A 14,224-nucleotide genomic window follows, 5' to 3' on the forward strand; every position below is an offset into this window, starting at 1 on the left:
TTTTAATCTCTTCAGAATTTTATAAATGTATAATAATTTATAAAATTTCAAATTCTGCAGGAAAAAAATTAATTAATCGCAAATGACTTGCAAATTTGCGACGGAACAAGCCTCGCAATTTTGCAACGAAATAAAACCCTTGCAAAATTGCGACGAAACTGTTAATTGCAAAATTGCGAGGAACAACTAAACCGTCGCAAATGTTTGCGAGGAAATCAGTTCCGTCGCAATTTTGCGAGGAATATCATTACGTCGTAAATTTGCAAGGAATTTATTTCCGTCGCAAATTTGCGAGCATTTTGCGAGTGATTTTCATTTGCGACGAGCGATTTGCGAGGGAACGTGGTTTCTCGCAAAACCCTCGCAATAAGCGATTTGCAACGGAATTGCGATGCAGTTTTCCCTTGCAACTGACGTGTTTTCTTGTAGTGCTCATACGATCCTAAATTCAGGAAGGTTGTTTCGGCAGTTTGTTGTGGATGCCTACACAACTATAGAATCCAATCGCCTACGCTATCTGAGGACTCACCAGACGACTTTGCGTTATGACAGTTATGACTCTATCAAGCAGTCAGAAAATGCTGGCAGGATTGATATGGCTGAGCAAGGATCTTCGTTTCTCTTACCAGCTACGTTCACTGGTGGTCCTAGATATATGAAAAACCTCTATCTGGATGCAACGACTATATGTAAGCATTTTGGTTTTCCGGATCTTTATCACTTTTACATGCAATCCTAAATGGCCAGAGATCACAAGACATCTTAGAGCCGGAAGTTAAAGGCACAAGACAAATCAGACATTATTTGCAGGATGTTCAAAATGAAACTGGATTCATTGATGGATGATTTAACTAAGAAGAATATCCTTGGCAAAACTGTATCATGTGAGTTAAATATTCAGCTTTCTTGATCATATGCTTTTATATTTTCAACTATTTACTAAACCAGTGTTTGTTGTCTGATCTTTGCAGCTATGTACACGATTGAGTTTCAGAAACGTGGTCTACCACATGCTCACATTCTCTTATTTATGCATCCTACGGCCAAGTTCCCCATAACAATGATATTGACAAGATCATTTCAGCTGAGAATCCTGATAAGTCTCAAGAACCAGAGTTGTATGATATCATAAAGGATATGATGATTCATAGACCATGTGGAGCTGCTAATATGATATCTCCTTGATTGGAAAATGGGAAATGTTCGAAGCTCTAACCGAAATCATTTGCTGATAAGACAACGGTGAGTAAAGAAGGATTTCCGATTTACCGTAGAAGAGAAGATACAGATCGTTATGTAGAGAAGAATGGCATGAAATGTGACAACAGATTTGTTATTCCTTATAACAAGAAACTATCTTTACGTTATCGAGCTCATATTAATGTAGAGTGGTGAAACCAGGCTGGTTCTATAAAGTACTTATTTAAGTACATTAACAAAGAAAGTGATCGTGTGACAGTAGTTGTGGAACCACCAGATCACATGGTTGCAGAGGCGCTTGGTATTCCAGAAGGAGAAGTGGACCAAAACAAAAGGAATGAATTCAAAGAGTTCTTTGATTGCAGGTATTGTTTTTCAATATTTTTATATACAACTGAATTTAAAAATGTCAGTACATGATATAAAAAAACTAATAAAATCTGTTTTGTTTGGTATTGTAGATATGTTTCTTCGTCTGAAGGATCATGGAGAATTTTTAAGTTCCCTATTCATTATAGGTCTACTGCAGTTGAGAAGCTTAATTTCCATCTACCAGGTAAACAAACCATTATTTTCAAAAAAAAAAGACAAGCTGGAAGCAGTGATCAGTCGTAAACTCATTGAGAATAAAATGTTCTTAGCATGGTCTGAGTTGTGTAAAGTTGATGATCTGGCTAAAACTCTCACCTATGCTCAGATTCCTAACTTCTTTACATATTCAAAGAGGCAGAAGAAGTTCATAAGACGGAAAAGGGGATTCAGTGTCGGCCGAATCAACTATGCTCCACGTAATCAAGAACATGCTTATTATCTCCGTGTGCTGTTGAACTATGTGAGAGGTCCTACGAGTTATGATGACATCAAAACATTTGAAGGTGTTGTTTATCCAAGCTACAAAGATGCATGTTATGCTCGAGGATTGTTAGATGATGATCAAGAGTACATTGATGATATTCTGAGGAGAAGCTATGAAAGCACATGAGCTGAACTAAGACAGTTGTTTGTTATGATGCTCATGAACAACAGTTTATCTGGACCAGAGGATGTTTGGGAGAAGACTTGGGAATGTCTTTCAGATGATATTGAGCATCACAGGCGTAAAACTTTCAATAGGCAAGGTATTTTTACTTCACTATTTTCGTTTATTATTTAATTTTCTTGCTAAATGTTACATACTTTTTTCTGTCAAAGACGTATGATAAAAATGCTTCTAAAGAAATTCGCTTTTTCTGTTGTAGGACTATTGTCAAGTGACCATGAGAAAAAGAAATTCGCTTTGCTGGAGATTGAAAAGATTCTGAAGCGTTGTGGGACTTCTTTGGCAAAATATCCTTCTATGCCACAGGTAGCAAAGACACATAGTAAGGATTCAAATGTGTTGATATTAGACGAGAGAAGCTATGATCGTGAGGCTTTGTTAGAAACTCTGGATAGAGATATTCCAAATATGACTCCAGAGCAAAGAAAAATATATGATGAAATCCTAGATGCTGTTAACAAGGAAAGAGGTGGAATGTTTTTTTGTGTCTGGATTTGGTGGCACTGGGAAAATTTTTCCTTGGAAATTACTATCTGCAGCCATTAGATCACGAGGAGATATTACTCTTAATGTTGCATCGAGTGGGATTGCTTCTTTGTTGTTACAAGGTGGTAAGACTGCTCATTCAAGGTTTGGCATACCACTTAATCCAGATGAGTTTTCTTCGTGTACTATGGCTCATGGATCAGATCAAGCCAATTTGGTGAAAGAGGCATCACTGATTACATGGGATGAAGCTCCCATGATGAGTAGGTATTGTTTTGAGGCACTAGATAGAAGCTTAACTGATATTATTCGGAAGCAGAGCGACAAGCCATTTGGTGGAAAGATTGTAGTTTTTGGAGGCGATTTCAGACAGGTGCTCCCAGTAATAAAGTAAATGGAGGTAGTAGAGCTGCAATCGTGTTGGCTTCTATAAATTCTTCGTATCCGTGGGAGCATTGTAAAGTGCTGAAATTAACTAAGAACATGCGATTATCATCTGGTGGTTTGTCAGCTGAAGAGTCGAATGAACTTAAGGAATTCTCTGAGTGGATCTTAAAGGTTGGTGATGGTACACTTGGAGAGCCTAACGATGGAATAGCTGAGATCGAGATCCCCTCCAAATTTTTTATTACTGATTCTGATGAACCAATAGAGGCCATTAGCAAAGCAGTGTACGGAGATCCTTCTTCATTAAAAGGAAACAAAGAAGCTAAATTTTTCCAAGAGAGCTATTTTGTGTCCAACCAATGAGGATGTTAACATGATCAATGATTACATGTTGGATAAGCTGGATGGTAATTTATATTATCACCTTTTTGTGCTTTATTTTAGAGCCAAGATTTCCGAGATTCTTATATACACTAACTACGTTCTATGTTTTAATTGTTTTTAGGTGAGGAAATGATTTATCTAAGTGCAGATAGTATTGATCCTACTGATACAAAAGCAGTGAATGATGAAGCACTTGACTCAGATTTTCTAAACAATATTAAAGTGTCTGGATTGCCGAGTCATAGACTTCGCCTGAAAGTTGGTTGCCCAGTTATGGTTCTCAGGAATGTTGATCCTCCAGAAGGGTTAATGAATGGAACAAGACTACAGATTACTCAGCTGATGGAATTTATGGTTGCCGCTAAGATTATCACTGGATCTAATGTTGGGAAGACAGTATATATTCCTAGATTATTGATTACACCATCTGATACGAGACTGCCTTTCAAAATGCGCCGAAGGCAACTGCCTTTAGCTGTTGCTTTTGCTATAACCATAAACAAAAGTCAAGGACAGTCTCTCTCAGAAGTTGGACTCTTCCTACCCAGGCCTGTGTTTTCACACGGACAGCTCTACGTAGCTATTTCTAGGTTCACATCCAAGAAAGGATTGGAAATTCTTATTGTGGACAAAGATGGAAAACCTCAGCATAAGACCGTCAATGTTGTTTTCAAAGAGGTTTTCAATAATCTATAAGCCAATGAGTCATGATGAGGTATGCGATTAAGCTCTCCATCATTTACTGTTTATTACTCTATTGGAAGATCATATTTTTAAAATTTATTTGAAACGTGATGTTTTTTTCAGATTTTGGAACTTCATGAGACGAGAGGAGGAAGTTCTTTATCGTACTTGAATTTCTGGACAAGCTGTTTTCAAATTATTTTCCGAAGTATGGTGTTGTTTTTGATATAACTTATCGTTTTTCTATTTATTTTCTAGATGTTAAAACTATAGCAAAGAAATAAAGACAATTAAACCAAGATATGCAACATACAATCAACTCACAGCCAAAACAATAAACCGATGAAACTATACTACATTAAACCAATGAAAACAATTATCTAGGATTCCTTTCTAAATTTCTCTTAACTAACTAAACCACTTAGATTGTCCAGCAAACGTTAAATGGTTCTAAAAAAATAACCTGACTTATCGAATAGTGAGAGTCAAATGGCTGCGTTTAGCGGGAGTCTTTGGCTTTCCTTGGAGCCTCTTTACGATCTTCCTCACAATTGTTCATCCATGGCATGCCTGCTGCGAGTCAGATTGGATTCATCGCGGTTAGCTGGGCTTATCATTCCTCACGATCTTCCTCACAATATAATTCCTCATGATCTTCCTTGGCTTTCCTTCGAGCCTGTTTGTAATTTAAAACTGTTAAGAGAATAAATTTTGAAGTCAATCATTGAACTTTGTAACTAATTTATGGATGATGCAGAACTTACGTATACTGTTTGAGACGCCTAACCCATGTACGAACTCTGTTTCTTGATCTCAAGATCATCAAACAGCTCGTCTGCACTAGAAGGACTTTGCAGTATCTTCCATATCAGTCATCTTCAAGCTGATTCTCTGCAGAGATTACAAAAACAGATCTTAAGAAACTATAACACTCTCAATAAGTCAGTTTTTATACTTTACCTGCACTTATAGTGAATGGAGTTAGGCGTGATTAATGATTTTTGGTTGTGGTAAGCTCCATTACCATTTCTTCAGGTATCCATCAGATTAAACTGTCCTGCGAGCAAATAAAAGAGCATTTTGTTGTCCATTAACTGTCAAACTTCATGTTCTTTGGCACTAACTAGCACAAAACTAAAAAAATGAACATAATATTGTCCCTATTATGTACACAAAATAGATGAACATATTGGAGTAAGCAATAGATGTTCTCCCGACGCAAGTGTTGCAGAACAGATGATATATCTTTTAGGCTTAAAGGGGCAAGTTACCTTAGCGTATTGATCTATCACCATTTGTTCATCCATGTCACCTGTAATGCTGATGGCGGATTAGTAGTTACCTGATAAACAGTCTAGAAATTTAGTGTGAGTCTCTTTACTCATAGAATATCTATTTCCGAACCGCGGTGATTGACAAATCTTACTTGACATATCTTCGCCACCCGCGGACGTAGGCAGACGTTGATAGAAACACCTATGGTTAAGTTCCTTTGTCACTGATATCAGTTTCCATGTAACCTGTGTATTAATAGTCAAGCTCAATCGAGAATTGTTAAAATTCATGTGACCAGAGTTTCACCAAGTGTTCAATATATACGATTTGATTCTAAACTCATCAGATCACAGGGAAAAAAAAAACGAATTGAAAGAGAATTCACTGGGGTAATAGAAACTGATCTTATTTATTCATATTATAAAGCAATAGGAGTTTCAAAAAGAAAATAATTCACCTCTGTTTTCAGGTACTGATCGGAATTGCATATTGAAATTATATTAGGGCAGAGCTCCATATATTCTTCCGCTGGGGTTTTCATATCTCCTTTGAAACAATACCGATCTCCGTCTACACATATTTGCAGAGTAAATCAATTGAAAAAATTAACAGAGGTGAATTAAAAATCACTGAAACTAAAACCTTTATAAATAGACATGATTACTTGATCTTGGTCGGGAGTCAAGAGAGGATGGTGTCTGAGAGACGGATTTAGTCGATCAAATAGCTCGAGGATCGTAGTTAGGATCGTGTCTAGGTTAAAAGAAGAAATAAACCAAAGAAAATTGTTAGGTAGACAGACACGTTTTTTTCCGAGAGAAAAATCTGTTAACTGATCATTTTGGGCTTACAAAACATTAATATCATTTTCGGCTTTGAATAATTGAATTTAAAAAATATTTGACCCATTGGATTTATATTTTAAAGACTATTTGACCCATATATATAATATTTAACTCTTTACAATCTTAACTTTTAAAATCAGATAATTCATTTAAAAAATATAATTAAATGAATAATTATATTCTTTATAAAATTTATACATGAAGCTTTAAGTTTAGTTTTTTCTAAGTTTCTTATTTTGTGAAAAGTTTGATTATATTTGGAGATAATAATATTTTAATATTTTCCAAATTCTATTTATATTTTTTATTCAATAATGAAATACTAATCCATCAAACAAAAAAAAATATTAGAACAAACAAACACATGTGAAATTTGAAACAATCTATTTGATGGAGAACAAGTATACTCAAATGTAAATATACTCGATAATATTTGAAGGTAAAAATTAAATTTTAAAACTTTTTAAATTTGTGAAATGTTACAATATATTTCGAGGTAACAATAAAACAATATTTACCAATCTTTATATAAAATTACGAGCTCAATAATGAAATAACAATCCAAAAAAAACATAATAAAAAAACTGACGTATGTGAAGGTTTAAAACAACCTACTCAATAAAAAAACATATATGGTTAAATTATTATGTTTTAAAAATTGATAGACACACATTATATATATTATAATATATACCAATTTAGAATTGTAAACAAAATATTTATATAAAATAAAATGGAAACAAATATCCGCGGTTGCGTTATTTCATAAATAAAAGATATTTACCTCCTCACGAGGAAAACATAAACACATTAAAATCATTAAACAACTAAGGTGAGTTTCAAAAAAAGGAAAAAAAAAATAAAGGTAAAAAAACACAAATATATCTTACTAAAACTAAAGTACAAAATAGAACAAACCATATTTTCAACAGATTTATTATTTATTTTACTTCCTTATATCACATTTTCACTCATCCTAACCATTTTATTAATTACTCTTTCCATTTTTTACATACCATAATACTTCTTCAGATATTACGGTTATTAAATATATGCTATATATTATACTATATATGTAAAAAAAATTAACAAATAGATAATTTATTAGTTACACATTTCGTTACTTCGTCAGAATAACCAAATTATGAATTAGACTGGTTTGGTCCGATTAAAAAGTCAAATTCACACGACTGATTTATTTATAGGTTTGTTTGATTTGAATAACAAATTTAATTAGATTTATTTGTGTTTTTTGTTTGCATATATGCTTTATACACAAGGTCAAAATATACATTCTTTCATTTTTCTAGTAAAATAGATAAAAATTGATTTCAACCCAAAATTTTCATCGACCAAACCATTTATATACAAAATATCTAAATTTTATTAAATCAAATTATAAAAGTGACTAACAATATATTTTCTCTTTCGGTTTTGAATATTACAATCTTCATTAACTTTAAATAATACTCCTAAAATATATGACAATCCCACTTATTTAAAGAAGCACAACTTTTTAAATCTAAAATTTAATCATGCGTCATATTTAAATTTTTTACTTACTGCGTCCTCTAACTATGCGGATACCATATCAATAATCTACTTTATTAAAACAGAAGTACACTTATAGAATAACCCTAAAATTACACAATATTTACAGCCAAATACTATTGATAATTAAATTAATCTCACATTAAAAATGATTCTCTTTTCCACATATTTATTGTTTTCCTAAAATAACTCAAACGAACTACAAAGAAGGAAACATATTATTAATAACTCAAACGAACTACATTGTTTTCCTAAATGTGATTTCCACGACTATAATAAAGGAACTACATCAATAATTCAGACTATAATAAATGTGACAAAATCTTTGATTTTACTCTTATAATAAATGAAGAAGCATAAAATCTTAAATAAACATTTACGCCTATACTTGCGGAACAAGCACAATATCTTATCATATTTTTTACATTTTGTTTTTACTTTTCCAAATTACTTCATTAATTTTATTTACCATTATAATTTGATTTCATTTATTTTACGTATTAACCATAATAATTTCATGTGTCTAAATGAAATTACTCCATTAGTGACAAGAAGTCAAACTTGTTAACAAAATTATTTTTATTTGTTTACTAAATCATTTAGACATGGTCATTCATGTTTTCGTTCAGATAGATATCGGTTTTTATGGATATCAAGTTTTTGGATTTAAAGTTAAACTATGTCCGGGTATTATAAATTTTCGAACAAAGTTCAAGTTGGATTCTTCCGGATCCGGGTAAGTTTGTAGGAACCCAAAAATATCTAAATAACATATATGTTTTTGAATATCACTAAACAATTTATAAAAAGTAAAAACCAAACTCGCACGGATGTGTGGGTCAAGCTCTAGTACATGTTAATTCTAGCAATATTTTAAACTATTCAAAATCAGTTAATATATATATATATATATATATCTTGTTTTATTATTGTTTTACTACTACTTTATTTACGAGCCATATTCCATAGAAATAATATTAAACCAACAAATAAACCACTTTATGTTATATATTTTCTCCGCTATTATATATTAGATCATATCTTAATTCATATAATCGTGAATCAAACATTATATACATCTACTTCTACTATCATGAATCATGAGTCTCAGACCACCTCTTGTTTGAGAGTAATAGAATAGTCCTTTGATGTAAAAAACGTTATATGCATCTACTTATTCAAATTCTGTAAATATTAAACATTGTATCTAGATGTATGTAACAAGATTTATTTAAGATACACATAACAAGATTTAGTTATCCCTTTTAAATTATTCAAAAACGAGATCTTTACCACAATTTTGGCTATAAATTATTCAACTAAATGGGATACGTATGGAAATATTTATTTATTATGAATATATTCAATTATTTATATCTCTGAAATATTTTTACATAATTTCCAATTTGATAAGATCACACAAAACACTTAGCCCTAAATAATTATGTACATAAATTATATAAAACATTTTAAAATATAGAACTTATGTATAATATTATAATTTTTATCAATTAAAATTGTATCGACAAAAAATTATAATATGCTTTGAAAGCACCGGGGTGAAAATGTAACTTTAGAATTATATTAACTATTAAACACGTAAATCAAATATCAATATTTATCAAAGTGAAAACAAACACCAATGCAGGCACGCAGATCAAGTACTAGTTAGACTTAAAAGTAAAACACATTGTTAAAATTTAAGTAAAACCTTATTCATGACCAGATTTCAAATACAATTATCAAAACATGGAAACCTCAATATTTGACCAATTAAATACCAAAAAATATTTTTTAAACTGAATATTTTAATAAATTACTCATGTTCTATATATGTATTTAAGTACTTGTTGAGATTATTTATTATTTTAGATACTTATTTGAACTGAGTTCGGGTCTGGTATGATTATTTTTAGTTTTTTTTTTTAAATTTGTTTAGAACATTCATTTGGTTACATGTTTGGTTCGAATAAAATCCAAAATACCATAAAACAATACTCATTTGTGTATATGTTTGGATTCAAGTTTTTCGGCTCAGTTCAATTTGGATTTTGGGGATTATTTTTTTCCCAGCACTAACATGGAAAAATATCTATTTATGGCACGAAACAAGTTATGCTATGAAATCCACTAGCTAATCTCCTTTGGTATAATATCTTAAAATAGTGTTCTAAACCATTTAATATATTAATATGACATAATATAATTATACAACTAAATTAAAATTTCAAAGATAAAATTGAACGAATTCGAAAATGCCAAATACTTTCATATTTTTAATGAACATCTCAAAGGTTCGGAAATGAAATTTTTTCTTTATTCTCTTTCATAAGCAAAACTAGATTTTGACCTGCGCACCTGCGCGGATATATTTTACCTTTTAAAATAATATTTTGAATATAAAATAAGGTATGAAGATACACATTTTATAAAATATTTAGATTTTTGTGTGTAATTTTGTTTTATAAATTTTATATGTTAACATACGTTGGTTGTTCAGTTTTTGGTTCGGTTTCAGTTCAATTCTTTAGGTTTTAGGTTTTTTGGTTTTAGAGATATAAGTATTATTCAGTTATTTATGAGATTAGTTTCTTTTTACGTTTTATATTTCTGTTATGATTTTCGTTTCTTGGTGTATATGAGAGTGTATTCGGGTTCGGTTCGGATCTATTGGGGCTTCAGGTTTTCGGGGTTAAATATTTTGGCCCATTCGGGTTTTTAGAAATTTTGGTTCGGTTTCAGTTCAGATCTTTACGGGTTTGGGTTCGGATAATCTGTTTAATTTTTTTTTATTTAAAATTTATATTAAGTTACTAAAAATTTATAAATAGAAATAATATATAACATATAAATTTGAATAATGTATGCCAAAATTCCTAAACTTAACATAAAAATTGGTTTGGCTTGAATATTTGGATAGAAAATCAGTAGATATTGTAAGTATTTTTGGTGTTTTGGGTATTGTTTAACTATTATAGATTTTTACTTTTACGATTTATATAAATATTCAAATATTTAAATAATTTCAGAACATCTTATACATTTTGGATATCATTTTGATATTAAATCTAAAAATAACTAACATGTTAACTATATATAAATCTGCTTCGGGCATCTGAAATATTTTGTTTCAGATTGTGTTCGGTTTTTGGTTCTTTAGATATTCAAATTTTAAACCCATTCGGATATTTAACAAAATTCGGTTCGGATTCGGTACTATTTTTTAGATCGATTTGATTTGGTTTTTCAGGTTCGGATTTTTTTGTCCAACCCTAAAAGTGTATATGTTAAAATATTGTTTTTTTGTTTATTTTTTTTAAATTGTAGCATTATATTAAAAACTGTGTGTTTAACATTAGTTTAGATGAATTATTAATTATTTTATCTTAATCCTTTGTAAACCAGTTTCTTTGCATATATTAAAAAGTGAGTTTTTAACATTATTATAAATAGATAATCGTATAACTACAATTTTTTGTATCTTTTTTTTATTTAATTGATTCGATATTTTCTAGCTACAATAGCGGAAGTTTAGTTTTATATAGTTACACAAGTAAATATCCTAGGAATATTCTTGGAGAATATAGTTACACGATTATTTATATATTATATATATTTTGGTTAAAATTAAAATTATGCTAAATATTACTAATATAAACTGTGTTTATTAGGAGAACCGGTTTGATCGAGATGTAAAAATCTTTTAACCGATATTAAAGAATCAAAGGAAGTCGTCTTCTTCACCTGGTGAAAAGCCTGAAGAAGAAACTTGGACAAAGACTAATAATGATTCTTTGTTTCTGATGATTCAATGTTAAAAGTTGCTTTGTATAGACAGGAACTAAAATTGATTTGAAGTTATAAGTAATATGACATAGTTAATATGTAATTTAGACATGAACTGAGTAAATAAACTAATAGTTATTTGAAGCTGATCAATTTGAGACGGAAAGATGCAATGGTAAGAATAAACTGGTATGCTAAGATGATGATTTCTGTAACAATGTTGAGGATGAAACTGCCAACCGAGATTGAATTGTAGTCTTATTAGTCTTGTTGATGAAATTGTCTAGTAAAACGTATAAATGGTTGCTTGATATCTAATCTTTATTAAAAGATTTAACATATGATAGTTGCTGTATATATTGATGTAATAGTGGTATTAATGGATAAATTATCAAAAGTTGGTTGTTATTGAGTTTGTTAATAGTGGACATAAAGTTATATAGTTACTATAGATTTTTATTTTATTATGCTATTAATTAAATGGTCTTACTAAGACTTGTTTATAGTAGATAAAAAATAGGACTCTAAATTAATAGATTAGATAGTACAATGAAAATAAACTTTAAACCCAAAAGCCTCTGATGAAACTTGCTTTGTGAAATAAATTGCTTTTGTTCTTGGGAAGTTTACTCAAATATACAATATTTTAGGACAATTGACTAGAACTATACAGATCTTTTTTTTATTACTGGCACTTTTAAATACCAAGCGTGCCTTTTTTTTACGTTATGAGAAAAAACATATTTACAGGAATGCCATTACTTTTCGCTGCCACATAAGCAAAAACCCAGTGCCACGTAGGAATTATGTTCCGTTTTTTTCATTAAGCCACTCGTAATTCGCTACATACGTCGTTACGGCTGATTTATATCTACATGTCGGCTGAATAAACAAACGCGGTTGAGTTAAGAGGAAAATGCTGACTTAAGAACATAAGTCAGCCGGACGGTACAGCTGAATTACAAAAATATGGCTGATTTATGAGATAAAGGCTGACTTACAGACAAAGGTTACGGCTGACTTATGCATCGGCGGTTTGTTTTCTGGAAAATTTGGCTGAGTTGTAACTAAGAGACGGCTGAGTTATGTTTCCCCGGCTGAGTTAATGAATATCGACTGGCTAAGTTATATAATTTACGGCTGACTAATGTGATGTTGTTACGGCTGAGTTTATGATTAGTCGGCCGTAATAGAATAGATTAACAGTAAACTCAGCTCGGTTACGGCTGACTTATTAGCGAAAGATTAATTACTAGAATATCATTCGTTTGACGGCTGATCTATGTGACGATACGGCTGATTTATCATTTTTCATCCTAATTACGGCTGATTAAGGATCAAAAGATTAATTACTGAAATATTTTCATGGTTCGGCTGACTTACATTGTAAATGAGAGCTGATTTACGGAGGCTGAGTTATATATTTGTTTGACGGCTGATTAACCGATTTTCCATGTCATTCGCCATGCCATCAACTCGGATTTGCCATGTCATTGCTAACGAACTACTTTACAACTACGTTTGTCTGTCTGTTCATCTTTTTTCTTCATCTTCTTTATCTATCTGTATATCTATCTTCTTCATCTTATTCTTCATCATTCTCCGAGATCTTATGGATCCGGTAATTATTGTTTATGGTAACAGATATGTATTCAACGCCAACAGTAGAGAGTGTAGAGTTCTGCATTTAAATGAGAAAACAAAACATGAAGAATTCGCAAAGTCTGTACTCGATGATTACAGATTGAATGAATTGAGAACAACACATTGAATTCGCAACAACAGATATGTAATCAACGAACGACACTCCACCAGTTTACGGAGAACAAGGATGACGAAATGAATCGGAATGACAGAGCACGAGCGATGATGAAAAGAATTGGGTTTTAATGTTTTGTATTATGGATGGGCTTTGGGTTCTAATGTTTTACATTACGACTGAGTTATATAAACAAGTTACGATTATATTGGGTTTTCTTGATTAGTATAACGGCAGAGGTATGGATTTTAATGTTTTCGTATTATGACTGAGTTATCGTTAATTTCTGCCTTATTTAGCTTTTTAAACTCCTCGTGATTATTGTCTCCATGTTATAAATGGTCTCGATATTAGTTCTGAGCCGTCAAATCAAGAAAGACGAAACGTCCCATTATTATAAGGCGTTTAATATTATAAAAAAGGATTACCATGAATGTTAAATCAGTTTTTAAATACTAAAGTATCGTCTCGATGTTATAAAAGCCTCGATATTAGTTCTGAACCGTATTTTCCACACTCAGCCATCCCAAAGTATCAATCCTAAATCTCGATGGACCATGATAAAACCCAAAATATTAACGGCTGAGTTATGTTAATATTAATGGCTGAGTTATATTATGAGTTAAATAATAAAGTATTACCGTCTCGATCTCTACGAAGGCGTCGATATTATATTAACCAACATGGCTGAGTTATGTCAAATATCATTGCTTAGTTATATGAACGTTACATTAATGGATTATTTCCCGATACTTGAATTGCCTGAAGAGATTCATGCGTTAGTGGTTGAACGTGTGGCCGGTAACTCCTTCACAGATCTCTATGGCC

The sequence above is a fragment of the Brassica napus genome, chromosome C6 (genome assembly GCF_020379485.1).
Source record: "Brassica napus cultivar Da-Ae chromosome C6, Da-Ae, whole genome shotgun sequence".
NCBI classification, from domain to species: domain Eukaryota; kingdom Viridiplantae; phylum Streptophyta; class Magnoliopsida; order Brassicales; family Brassicaceae; genus Brassica; species Brassica napus.